Source organism: Bombus terrestris, chromosome 3 (assembly GCF_910591885.1).
Source record: "Bombus terrestris chromosome 3, iyBomTerr1.2, whole genome shotgun sequence".
NCBI classification, from domain to species: Eukaryota; Metazoa; Arthropoda; class Insecta; order Hymenoptera; family Apidae; genus Bombus; species Bombus terrestris.
The window spans coordinates 9,907,987-9,920,309 of NC_063271.1; the positions used below are offsets into that span (position 1 = coordinate 9,907,987).

The window sequence follows — 12,323 nt, forward strand, 5'->3', positions numbered from 1 at the left end:
ATCAAACATTTGACTTAACATCAGTGAAATCATTTGCAAGCACTGGAGAATTTTTTGAAAGGCTACACTACCAGAGGAATTAGGTTCGGGTATTCGAGATCTAGTTTGCCTACGCAGTGTTGACGTTACGAAAAACAAATATACAGAGTGACTTCGAAATCGCGATACAATGGGAAACGACGTGAAAATAAGTGGAAAATAGGGAATAAAGTCCTTTCGTACGATGCCTTGCTTTTTAGAAAATTGTACGTGCTCGACACGGTCTCAGATTTAATTTCCTTACAAACGAGTCATCAAATGAAAAAATCTCATTCTATCTACATTTTCAATTTATTTTTGCATTCGGAATAACTTGCTGCCAATTGCCTATTCTTGTTCGGTCAGAAATTAGTCAAATGCAAATGTATTCGACAAATTATCAATTTCAACAATTGAATATTATTAAAAAATTATACTTAAAACCAAATTATTTTGTTTTATTAATATTTATTATTTTTTTAATTATAGTATTATCTATTATAACAAAAATTTGTTATATTAAAGATAAAAACTTACGAACAAAAAGAAAATGAAGAAAATAATTTCAATAATTTATAAAATTCATATATTAAATTTACCTATATCATTTATTAATTTACCAACACCAATTAACATTAATTATATATGAAATTTTGGATCAATTCTTGGTATACTTTTAATAATTCAAATTATTTCTGCATTATTTTTATCCATACATTATTGTCCAAATATTAATATTGCTTTTTTTTAGAATCTCAAATATTATAAAAGACATAAATATTAATTTAATTAATATTAATTTATAATATTAATAATTTCTCGAAAGGCGATCATAGAACGGGAAAGTTTCATTGCTTATTTTCAACTTATTATTTTAAAAAATTACGTTCCTTTAAATTGTATTGTAGCTTTCGAATCATATTCTGTATATTATTTTTTTAATTATCACAGTATCTCTTATTTATCAGTTATTACCATTTTTTTGCACAATTATACAAGTGTCCATGAAAAGTCAATTACCATATCACTCGAACGATATCTGTACGCGTGACAGAAAGAGAAATCAAAGTGAAACAGACTTCTGCGACACCTAAGCGCACACTGTGCTCGTTCTTACGTTTTATATCTTTGGGTTTTCATTCTCGCGGTTCGTAGCGAGTGTTCTCGTCGATGCACCGCGAATATTACACCGGATGAATGGGCAGAAAAAGAGGCGAACTCATCCTGAACGAAGCGGGATTTCGAGTGCGTGGAACAAAGACAGTTCTGTGCCACATTTTATGCGTTTTGATCGGCGATGGATCGAGAGGCTGTTTCACCGGCTGGCCAGCTTTTTTATGGCTCTAGAAAGGAACAAGAGGACGGTAAAAGCTGAGCAAGAAATTGGCTAACTTGCGATTTTTCTGATGGACTTATATTCGAACGAATTGTCGATTTTTTTTTCCTGGTAATCTAAAATGATACGAGAACAAAACAGTTCAACACCAGAACTATCGATAGTTAACACGAAGCTATTTTTACCAAAACCAGTCAAAATGACTGGTCTTTTAAAAGAATGCGTAACAATAAAATATTTTTATATTTATTGATTTATTACTTTCTTACAGAAGCAATTCCACGTTATGTAGTACATTTTTGGTATTATTAATCCATCTGGGACCATGATCCCTAAACGAGGCTTGACAAATTTATAAAATTGTAGAACCACTCATTTTGACTGCTGTGGTATTTCTAACGTTAGCATTAATCTGGAATTTTCCTGATAACTGATATCATCATATCGAATGACACGCGGTAAAAATTTAAGAAACGTGTGCAAAGTTGTACAAAACGAGGAAACTTGTTAATTGGGCTTCGATAAACAGATTGCAGGACCCTTTTACACTTTGACAAGTATCCGTCATTTTGACTGCTATTGGTATAAGTAGCCTTCATGTAAAATTATTTTCAGTTTGAATACATAAAAAACAAAATAAAATTCATTATATTATTCTTTACATCATCGTTGCGAAACTCTTTACATCACTACGAAAAAAAATATAACACGAAGTAGGAATTTGAAAATAAATTTGTAAAACCAATCAATTCGACTGGTGTGGTGGTTTTAGTATTAATTAATCCTTGCGGCGAGTAATTTTGTTTTAAAATTGCTATTAAATATTGTTACTAAATTTCTTTCTGTCATTTATCGATAACAAAAACACGTTGGAACATATTGGTTTTCTCTTGTAAAATTTTTCAGAGAGGACACAAGGCAATAGAGTTTTCTCTAAAACGAAGTTTCTTTTTTTTTTTTAGAAAAGACATAATGCAATAAACTTTGAGACTAATTTTACCGAAGACAGATACATTTATCTTTTAGACAATTAAAAACTCATGAATGTACAACGTGAAATAAAGTACAGTATGTCGTGTATGTGCAACATGAAGCGTAAAATAGTTCGAAATTTTATGAAAACTAAAAATATATAGTACAGTAACGTTGTAAGATATTCAAATGGATTTTTATTTGATTTCAATTATAATACTTGATGCCGCTATTATAGTACGATACTAAATCGTTTGTTGTTTTGATAAAGAAACAAATTGAAGGAGAAAAATGTTTTTAGCTGTCGAGATAATGTCGCAATAGACGAAAACCGATAAGCGACTATTATTATTGTTATTATTATTGTTTCCATATCTATACTTTATTTGAATGCGGTCAGCAATAAACCTTACGAATTAAAGATATCAGAAGATCAGCCATTGTTCTAATTTTTCTGCTATATACATAAACCTACTTTATTTGTAGATTTGGCAGATTTACGGCACTATTGTATAGTGGCATAAAAATACACGTAATAATATTTTATTAGATTGCAAGAGCGAGGTAAGTTATAAACATTCGTTAAGGAAATTGATAAATCTGTAGGAATAAAACGACGCGATGAAAAACATCGTGTAATTTAGGGTTTACTTTAAAAGTTGCGCTGGCAATATTTGGAAAAAAAAAAAAAAAAGAAAATGAGACAAAGAATCGCTTTAAAAATTGGAAAGCGAACCGATCATAAATATCACACGTCGAAACAATTCGTTTTGACAATTTTAGAACGGTTGAGTAATTTAATTAACGATACCGACAGACTTATATTGGAGTTTGTTTGGAAGATTGGACGTGTAATATTAAAAATAAGATTTCTTGAAATAAACTGGAAAGTGAATCGATGACAAATACTATATAATTTAGAGAAATTTATTTCGTTGATGTTCCGACAATGGAATAAGATTATTATCAGCATCGTGAGATTTATAGATATTCGTTTCTTTCGTATTATTATAGTATCCGATATATGGAAACCAGTTTCAGGAATTATTTTACAGAGATATTGTTATTTTTATCGAAACGGAGGAAGTTAATTGACAGCGGCAGCGCGCGGTTTATAGATATCCAGCCAGAAAGTTAAAAACGACGTTGGAACAGAATTTACTCATTATGAGATCGTGTAGATTCTATATAGTTTAAAGGAATTCGTTTCACAAATAATCTTAGAAAAGCTGTTAACTTTATCGGTATAGAATGTGTTAATTAACCATATCTAACAGTATATGTATGATGAAGAGGATAACAGCAAGATATAATAAGATATCCATCAAGAAAGATTCAAGATAATTTAAGAACAGAATCGTTTCATCTTAATGCTATATAGCTGCGAAGAATTAGTTTAAAGAATTACTTTTGACGAATTGTAAATATTGTTAGACATAATCCAGCTAAACGAAGCTCCATTTAATTTGTCGAATCCTGCTTCAGAGATCGAAGTTTACGCAATTGAATTAAATTATATCTGAAAGATTATTATCTCAGTTAGACGTGATAAAAGATTGTTACAATAAATACACTCTTATTGTTAATTTATAGTATCACACGTGTCAGTTTACGAATATTTTCAAGTCTCACGGCACGACTTTATATCTGTTGGCTGATCTTACGGGAGGACAGGAGAGAGAATTTTCTGTTGCCAAGTGTTATGAAGTGGAATGAAGAGATACAGCAGGAACAAGTGTTAATTGGAACGGTATAATTCAAATAAATCTGTAACGCAATTGATGTAATCGAGTTTTGCTTCAATATGAGTGGCGTTGCATTTTTGTCTTGTAATTAAGCTTCTAGGGACACGATCTCGTGATATCGATCTGAAGAGGATGTTCTTTTCTCGATTCTTCTTGCTAACTGAATTTCTAACTAAATCTAGTTAGCTCTCTGTTAGTTTCGCAGAAATACCCGTTTCTTCAAAACCTATTAGAAAAGTAATAAATATTAAAAAAATAAAATATTCAAAATTTCTATCTCAACGTGTTCTCGAAATCATCAAGTAGAAATCTCCAAAGTTTGGCAAATCTACCAGAAGAAAGTAGGACGTTTTAAAATCAGGAGAAATAAGTATAAAGTATTAGGTAGTATTAGGTAGTAAAAGTTTCTTTCGTTTTATAAGCACAATATTTTTCCTTTTATATTATTTTATCGAATTACGTATGATTCATTTTGTTCTATCAAGATAAACATCACAACGTTCCACGAATTAGGTTTCATGTTCATATAAAGATGCATCGTTGTAAAAGACGTGTCTGTAAAAGAAAGACACTTTTCGGACAAGCAATAGGAAAGCAATCGCAAAAAATGAATTCGTTCGTATTATAAAATTTCTCATCGTTCTAAAGTATCTATTTTTCCGTACAGATCAAATTTTAATAGAAGCAAAATCTGATAAACAAGATGCATATCTACAGAAAGCAACGAACCTCGCAGCCAGGTTATCGACCATCGCCAACGTCCTATTCCAATTTCTACAGTAAATGTAAGAACTACCTGATTTCCTCGTCTCATCGATTATTTCATCCTTCCGGCAAGCCGGTAAAAATACCAACGATTCCTATTAAAAAGTCAAGAAGGAAACAAGATCTTTCGAAACGGAGTCATGCGAGATCAGAAGAAAGCCAAAAGCCAATTTAGCAATTATCCTCAAAGTGCTCATCCCATAGCCATGCTCTTACGAAATCCGGAGATTTCTCGTCTCGCTAAATTAACCATTTCTCAGACGCCTGATTGGCCGTAGTCTAAACCAGCGTAGAAACAATTTTCTATTCCCAGAGGTAGCTGCGAGGCAAGATAAAAGAGGCGCAACAAGAGAAGCGGAAGGAAGAGCAGAAGTACAGAATGGGGTCTATTACTTATACAGTTCATAAGCTGCTTAGAAGGCCGCCTGCAGTGAGATCCAGAGAATTGCGAGAAGAGCGTGCACAGAAAGCGAGAAGCTCGCGCTCGTTGTCGCGATTATAATAATGATCGAGCGATCGTGACACGTTGCATGTGTTCCGTGGAAATTTGTGGAAACAAACGAGTAACTGGCAAATTTATGCGTGGATGTGTGCACGTGCTTGTGCTCGACACACGAGAGAATAGTCTAACGAGAACGTAGCTGGGAAAACGATGCGAGCAGACAGCAGCAGCCAATGGTAGACCTGGCAGATGCTAATTAATTAAAGTCTCAGTCGTATCATTCACTTTCATCGGGATATAGAGTGTCGCGGTAAATAACTGTTGATAATTGCCTGCTACCGAGAAAATTCATGCAACGGAAACGGGATTACCACGCGAGGTTTTCCTTTTTTTTTTTTTAATGCAAGTAGCAAGAGTGGTAAAGCTTGTTTGACGCGTTACAATAAAATCCAGATCTCTTCGAGTAAAAAGTTAATTATCGTCTTTGACATTAATAAATTCACCTGTGAAAAGGTTAAAAGAAAATCTAATCCTCGTAAGAAGATTCATTAGAATTCAGAAAAATTTCCTTGCAATTCTTCTATTTTAATTTCGTCCACTGACGAGGGAAATCTCGTTAAAAGTATTCAGAGATGCGTATATCGAGTAGAAAGAAGAATCGACTTTGTCGTTGATAAAATCCTTAAAGAATGTAAAGTAAAACTTCCATGAAAGAATCACGGCAATTTCTACAACTTTCATTGCAATTCTTTATGCTCCAATTAATTTTAAACTCGATCACAAGCGAGGAGAATTTTCTTCAAAATACCAATATTAATATCCACAAATATGTTTCAAATGATAATTAGCCATCCCCTTTGCAATTATGAAATTCATCTGTAAAAAGATTAAAAGAAAACCTCCATGAGACCTCCATGAGAAAATTCATCGCAATTTTTTGAGAAGTTCCATTATAGTCCTTCATTTCAAACTCATCCACTCGTGTGGACAATTTTGCTAAAAGACAAAGCGGCTCGTATTAATAAAATCCTAGTCGTTTGTCATTCAGGAATGCAAGTTTCGCGCAGCAGCCAGCAACCAGCCACAGCCGGTGGGATGCACGAAGTTTGATGAGTACTCGCCTCGAGGACTCGGCTTCAGGCTCCAGCCAAGTCTGCGCAGGCAATAAGCGGCTGGACGAACTTCGACCCTATGGATGGGGAATGTCAAACAAAATACTCTGGAGTCGAGCTCCGCGAGCGAATTCGCGATACTTTACGCTTTACGTTGGCTTCTCGGAAACGCGGAATTTTGTTTGATTTCGCGCAGCAACCCCATGGAAGGTTCTTCGGTAGGAACAACCGGAGTTGCTCGGAAACTATTTTATTTTAATTGACACAGCACTGTCGAGAAATTCGAAATCGTGATGCACGAGGATCGATGGAAGTTTGGCAATTGTTTTTGATCGCAGTACGATACTTTAGGTGTAGTTTTGTCGTATCGAATGAATAATTCGTATTTTATAGTTTTCTACGGTATTCGAGAATTTTGAGATTGAGGCGAAATTAGGATATTCGTTTAGAATTTTTTTAATTGAAAATTTTGGTCATAATAATACGTAATGTAATTATTTTACATATTATTTTATATAGAATTATTGTATTACGTTGACGCATATGGATATAATAAAATAATTTATACATTAATGAATCGTTTAAATGGAATGAGGAATGTGTTTAATATGTGTATATAAATTTTCAATGACTAAAAATACGTAAGAAATTTCCGTTTCGTTTGACGAAGGCCATTCAGTACATGTGTATTTTTATATTTCAAATCCAATTCAAGAGATGCCACGACTATCGATAATAAAGATTAATCTTAGGATATTTTCGAGTGTTTTGAGTACGTACAAATACCACCTTAATACTTGTAGGTTTCTTATTCCCAAGTTAATAAGCCATTGCCTATAACATCGAAAGAACACAACAATAAAGAAACATAAAGTTAAAACAAATTCTTGATAACATTGTAATCACAGCTGTAATCGAATGGCAAATATTGATCGTTCCTTTAATTGCATGAAACGTTCTATTGATTTACATAAATCTTTCTAAAGATGAAAAATTAAGAAAATAAAATTGTACGTTCTCAAAATTGCAAAATTTTCGAAAATACAAATACAAATTCGTACATTCATAAATTTTCAAAAGAAAAAAGTAAAAGGAAAAAGGACAAAACACAAAGCTTTTGGAACTCTTAAATTTGCAAAAATATCACAACTATTGAAATATAACAAACGATTTTTATTTCTGGATAAATTTTGCTAAGAGCAGTTTAAAGTCGTCGTTAACGTTTCAGTATTAAACAGGAATTCAGAGTCGCAGATGTTCCGCAACAACGTTATGGCTAGCCACGTAGCGATGCAAATTAACTATAATATTTCATGCTCCCTAATTCTCCTCTAACGCTCTGAAATTTTCGTTGGCCTCTATACTACACGATTACTTTCAATTATAAAATCTGACAGAATCTTTGCTAACGAGTTTATTTATAGCACAATTCTCACGGTTCCGATACATTCACGTAACATTTCTAAACGGTAGGACGATTACCCAAGAGATTAAAATTGTGGATTCAGAACTATTCAGATGTCCTTTGAGAATGCAAATTTATTGAAACATTCGAGAATTCCTGTAATGGTAAAACAAAAGCGCTAACGATAGTTTATCTACTCATCTAACGTAGAATCCTGAATTTGCATGAAAACTCTCATGGTCTTAATATCGTTTCACAACATTTTTCTTAAGTCCAGATCCGATTATCTAAGACGATAAAGTTGGTTTTTCCGATGTTAAATGAAGAATACAATTTTATCTAAATACTTAGGAATTTCTTCCATATTATGATAATACAAAAATCAAAATTTAAAAACAGATTAAAATCTTTAGCAATGAATTTATTTAATCGCCTGATCATATGAGATTTCTCAATTTTATTCTAAGTTCTTTTCCATAAGTTCTTCTCCTGATGACAAAGAGGAAATATACGTATTTGCATCTGGAATGCAAATTTATCAAGATATTTAAAATTCTCTTGATATTACAGCCGTCTTTAACTAACGTATCAAAACACCTACAACGACTAACTTACATCAAGAAATCTCGTAACCCAAATCTTTGCAACATCTGCAAATCGTGAAACGATTACTCAACAGGTGAAGTAATCTCTTATTGAGACATTGAGACATTTAGAACTTTCGTTTAGATTCTAATTATCTGAAAATACGAAATTCGTCGAGAATGAACTATCCCAAGATTTTTACAAAAAATTGTTCGAACTTTGACGGTATATTCGAATGGCAAAACAATTGTAGTAAATAATGCAAATTAACGATGTGCAATTTACAAAAACCCACAATTTTTCTCCACAAAACTTCTTATCTAAAACTTATAATGACCTGATCTTTGCCAACATCTTTAAGTCGCGAAACGATTACCTAACAGACTGTAATTGCCAATTATCGATCAATCGTGCCATCTTTCAGAGAACGTAAATTTTATCAGACTCTAAAATTGCAGAGCGCTTGAAGAGAACACTGTAAGTATCAAGAAACAAGTTTCTCAGGTGGAAAACAAAACTTCTGCATTAATGTAGCAATGAACTCTTGAGAAAGGCAAATCAAATCTGTAGAAAATCCTGTCTGTGCCATCTCTTGGTTGCAAAAAAAATTTCAATATTCCATTCATTTAGAATTTCAATAGATGGCATAGATAAAGGCCAAAAAACAATTAACTAATATTTATTGCTACTTAAATATTTGTCTATAAAGGCAATATTATGACACTATCTTTTAACGCTATTAAAAACTATTTATTGTAAAAAGGAAAATCCCACTTAAATTCTATGATACAGCATTTTCTTTGGTATGCAAATTTCCCAATAAAAAACTCAACATTTTTCAATTTTTTGGCACTTACGATATTTTCTACAAGCACTCTTCCATTGTTCTCGAAATACATTTTCGATTACAAGATCGAATAGTATGGTAATTTTCAATAAGAATCTGTCCCAATCATCTTAATAATTCGATCTTTGGCAACGGCACCAGATCGTGAAACGATTACTCAACAGATAATAATCACCGATTCCGTAACGTCTTCCAGAGAATGCGAATTTATCGGGACATTTAGGAGCCTTGTCTTTAAATCCTCGAATCTCTTCAAAATAACACGTATACGCAATCGGATGTTGCGACAGAGAACAGTTAATTATAAAATTGAAATCGCCAGGTTGAGAATCAGGCGCCGAATATCTCGTGGAAGGAATCGTGTTTCGCAAGGTGCAGCCCCATGGTGGAACACCGGCCATTTACGAAGGCAAATTAGCGGAATAATAATGAGTCGAGGTGCAATGCACTTGTGCAAATGAGATACGGAAAGAAACCTCGTTGCTCAATGTTTCGTAGGGTCCTATGAATGCACACGCGATAGGACCCCCCATAACGCAGGAGATACAGTGACGACCATAAGAAAGTTTAAAGTGTAAAACGGAGAAAACATTTTTATAAAACTGACCTATAACTCGCAAGAGAATTGAACGTGTAATAAAGGATAACTCGTATGTTATTTTCCTATTTAAAATATGCACAACTTTCATTCTATTGTGGGTATATATTTTAATTTCTGTTAGGTACAGAGTTTGTTTTTTGGAGATTTATAATGGAAAAATTCGCGACGGAGCTACGAGTAAAAATAACTGAATTTTATTTTCGAAACTGGTGCACACGCAATTAATTTTTCCAATGCTGTTCCGATGAGAGACGCGGTCTATTTTCACCTCAATGGCCATGTTAACAAACAGAACATCAGTTTCATCAATGTGAATTGGATCCTGTAAAGATTACAGCTTGTTTCGACGTTCTTTTTGTTTGCAAATGTTTCTTTTGGTATTTCATACTATTTCCTCGAGAAACATTTCATTCTCATTCTAATGTCACGACGTTATACAGAGTGCTACTGTACTAAAACATAGAATAAAGTTATCATATATGTATTTGTAAGAGTAGGTATCGAATCTGGAGGTATCAAGGCTTTAGATTAAAATCGGAAATGTAATTTTGAAATCTAGATTATTTGATTAAAGAATACGAACTACGTATTAATGTCTTAAAATGAATAATATAGGTAAACATTACGTATTTGAGGTGATATTTAAAGTGATATATATTGGTCGTATCAATTTATTATCAACCTCTTGATGACACGTCAAGGTATACGTATCATTAATAACTCGATGAGAATTAAAATTCAACTACTTAATTGAATTTCCTACAAAATCTGTTCTAAACTTTGATCAACTACGATAACTGACATAACGGATTAGTAAGTTTCACGGAGACACGCGAAACTTTTAAAACTGCGGCGAAATAGTGGTTTCGATGCCGTGCCATCGACCATCTTAATCGTCGTTTCTTTATGGCTCGTGCTCTAAACGATCGACCCGCAACCTCATCAGATTTATGAGTCTTTGGCCTTTTTTTAGAGGAACATATCGAAAGCGGTTCGATGAAAATAGTTACAACGATCGAAACGAGACTTTCCAACGTGTTTTTATATGGTTCGTCGAGAAACCGGGTCGTTTAGAAATTTTTATCGACGAACTTCTCTGTCCTTTATGCGTTTATTTCTGTCAGTTGTCCAATAAAATGTTTGGAAAATGCATAGGTATCGATTTTCTTCCTCTCTCCCTACGTGTATATAAATATATATATATTTATTTATTTTTCGGTTTTACAGCTTGGAAAAGGAAATGGTTCACATATTTCTAACTTCCATTCATCCCCATATAACTCTAACAGCCACCCATCACATCCAAAGACTCACACTTATCTATACTTAAACTCCAAACACACATAGATATTCCCTTTTATATCTAATACTAAAAATCAATATGTATCTTTATTCTCTTTGACCTATTTACACTATTCAATATTTGGTTTTATATATATCATCATATACTTGTGTTTGGCTTACAATTAGTTCAATAGCTATATTTGCTTTTTTCAGAAAACTTAACTACTTTATCATTGTTTCACTTATTCCATCTTTCTGTAAATCTTTCTTTCTTAATACGCTAGAATCGAACCTATAGCAGCCTTTTGATAAATATTTTAATGTGCTCATTTCTAAGTTACGTAAAATACATCTTCTTTGTTCCTCTGGCAATTAGTAATTAAAGTCCCTCAACGTTTTCCTATCCTGTTCCTTGCTATTAGTTTGTAACTACTTCCTACTTCATCCTTCTGCAGATATTTTGCTTTGCCAACTGTTCTTATTTTTGGCATTCCAAATTTTATCATAATTATCGATTCTCTGTAGTTCGTCGGTATATTTTTGTTTCAAAGATTCTATCTCTGTTTGCTATTGTATTTAACTAACAACATCGGAATTTTTTCGTATCAATTATCGTTTCTTCGATTTCAGATTGGAGCAGTCAGATGAAAAAGAATTGTAAATGTTACATGCTTTTCGAAAACTGAAAATACTTTTGATGATAAAAACAGCTTTATTTTAGTTGTATTTCCCATTCGACTTTTGCTAAAACGTCAGGAACTAATTAATAAATATTAATCACGAAGTGATGGTAATAATTTTATTGCCAATTCAATCAACGAATTATAATCCTGCTTCTCTCACAAACGAGCAGAATTCCACTGATATAACATGGAAATCTCGATAAAAGGCAAATAAGTAAATAGTTTAGAGTAGAAAATAGTTGAAACACCAGATATATCATCGAAAGATAATATTATTTTCGTCACTCACATGTAATATAGTTTGATACGGTTTTATTAGAGATGATCTCATAATTTTCGGAAATTCAAGTACCTATGAATTACTAAAAGAATTACTAAAAGAATGCGATTATCTACCAGCAGTGATTCTTAAGTAAATTTGAACATAATCGTTTCAAATTCCATCAACGTCGGTGGAAAAGTTGACTTTATCAGCGTCTCCTTGAATATTACTCTACCTTCCTTTCCACAGAATCGCAGTGCAATCGA

The 12,323-nt window shown here is 32.9% G+C and overlaps 1 protein-coding gene and 1 long non-coding RNA gene across 5 annotated transcripts in view; one reads left to right on the forward strand and one right to left on the reverse strand.

Annotated features, from left to right (window-relative positions):
- LOC100646821 (polypeptide N-acetylgalactosaminyltransferase 5) overlaps positions 1–12,323 on the reverse strand; it is a 40,381-nt gene that overhangs the window by 9,883 nt on the left and 18,175 nt on the right. The gene's annotated exons all lie outside the window — the stretch shown is intronic.
- LOC125384810 lies at positions 2,281–6,433 on the forward strand. The gene is made up of 3 exons (XR_007223596.1): positions 2,281–4,076; positions 4,739–5,514; positions 6,327–6,433. It is a non-coding gene; the product is annotated as an uncharacterized LOC125384810 (long non-coding RNA).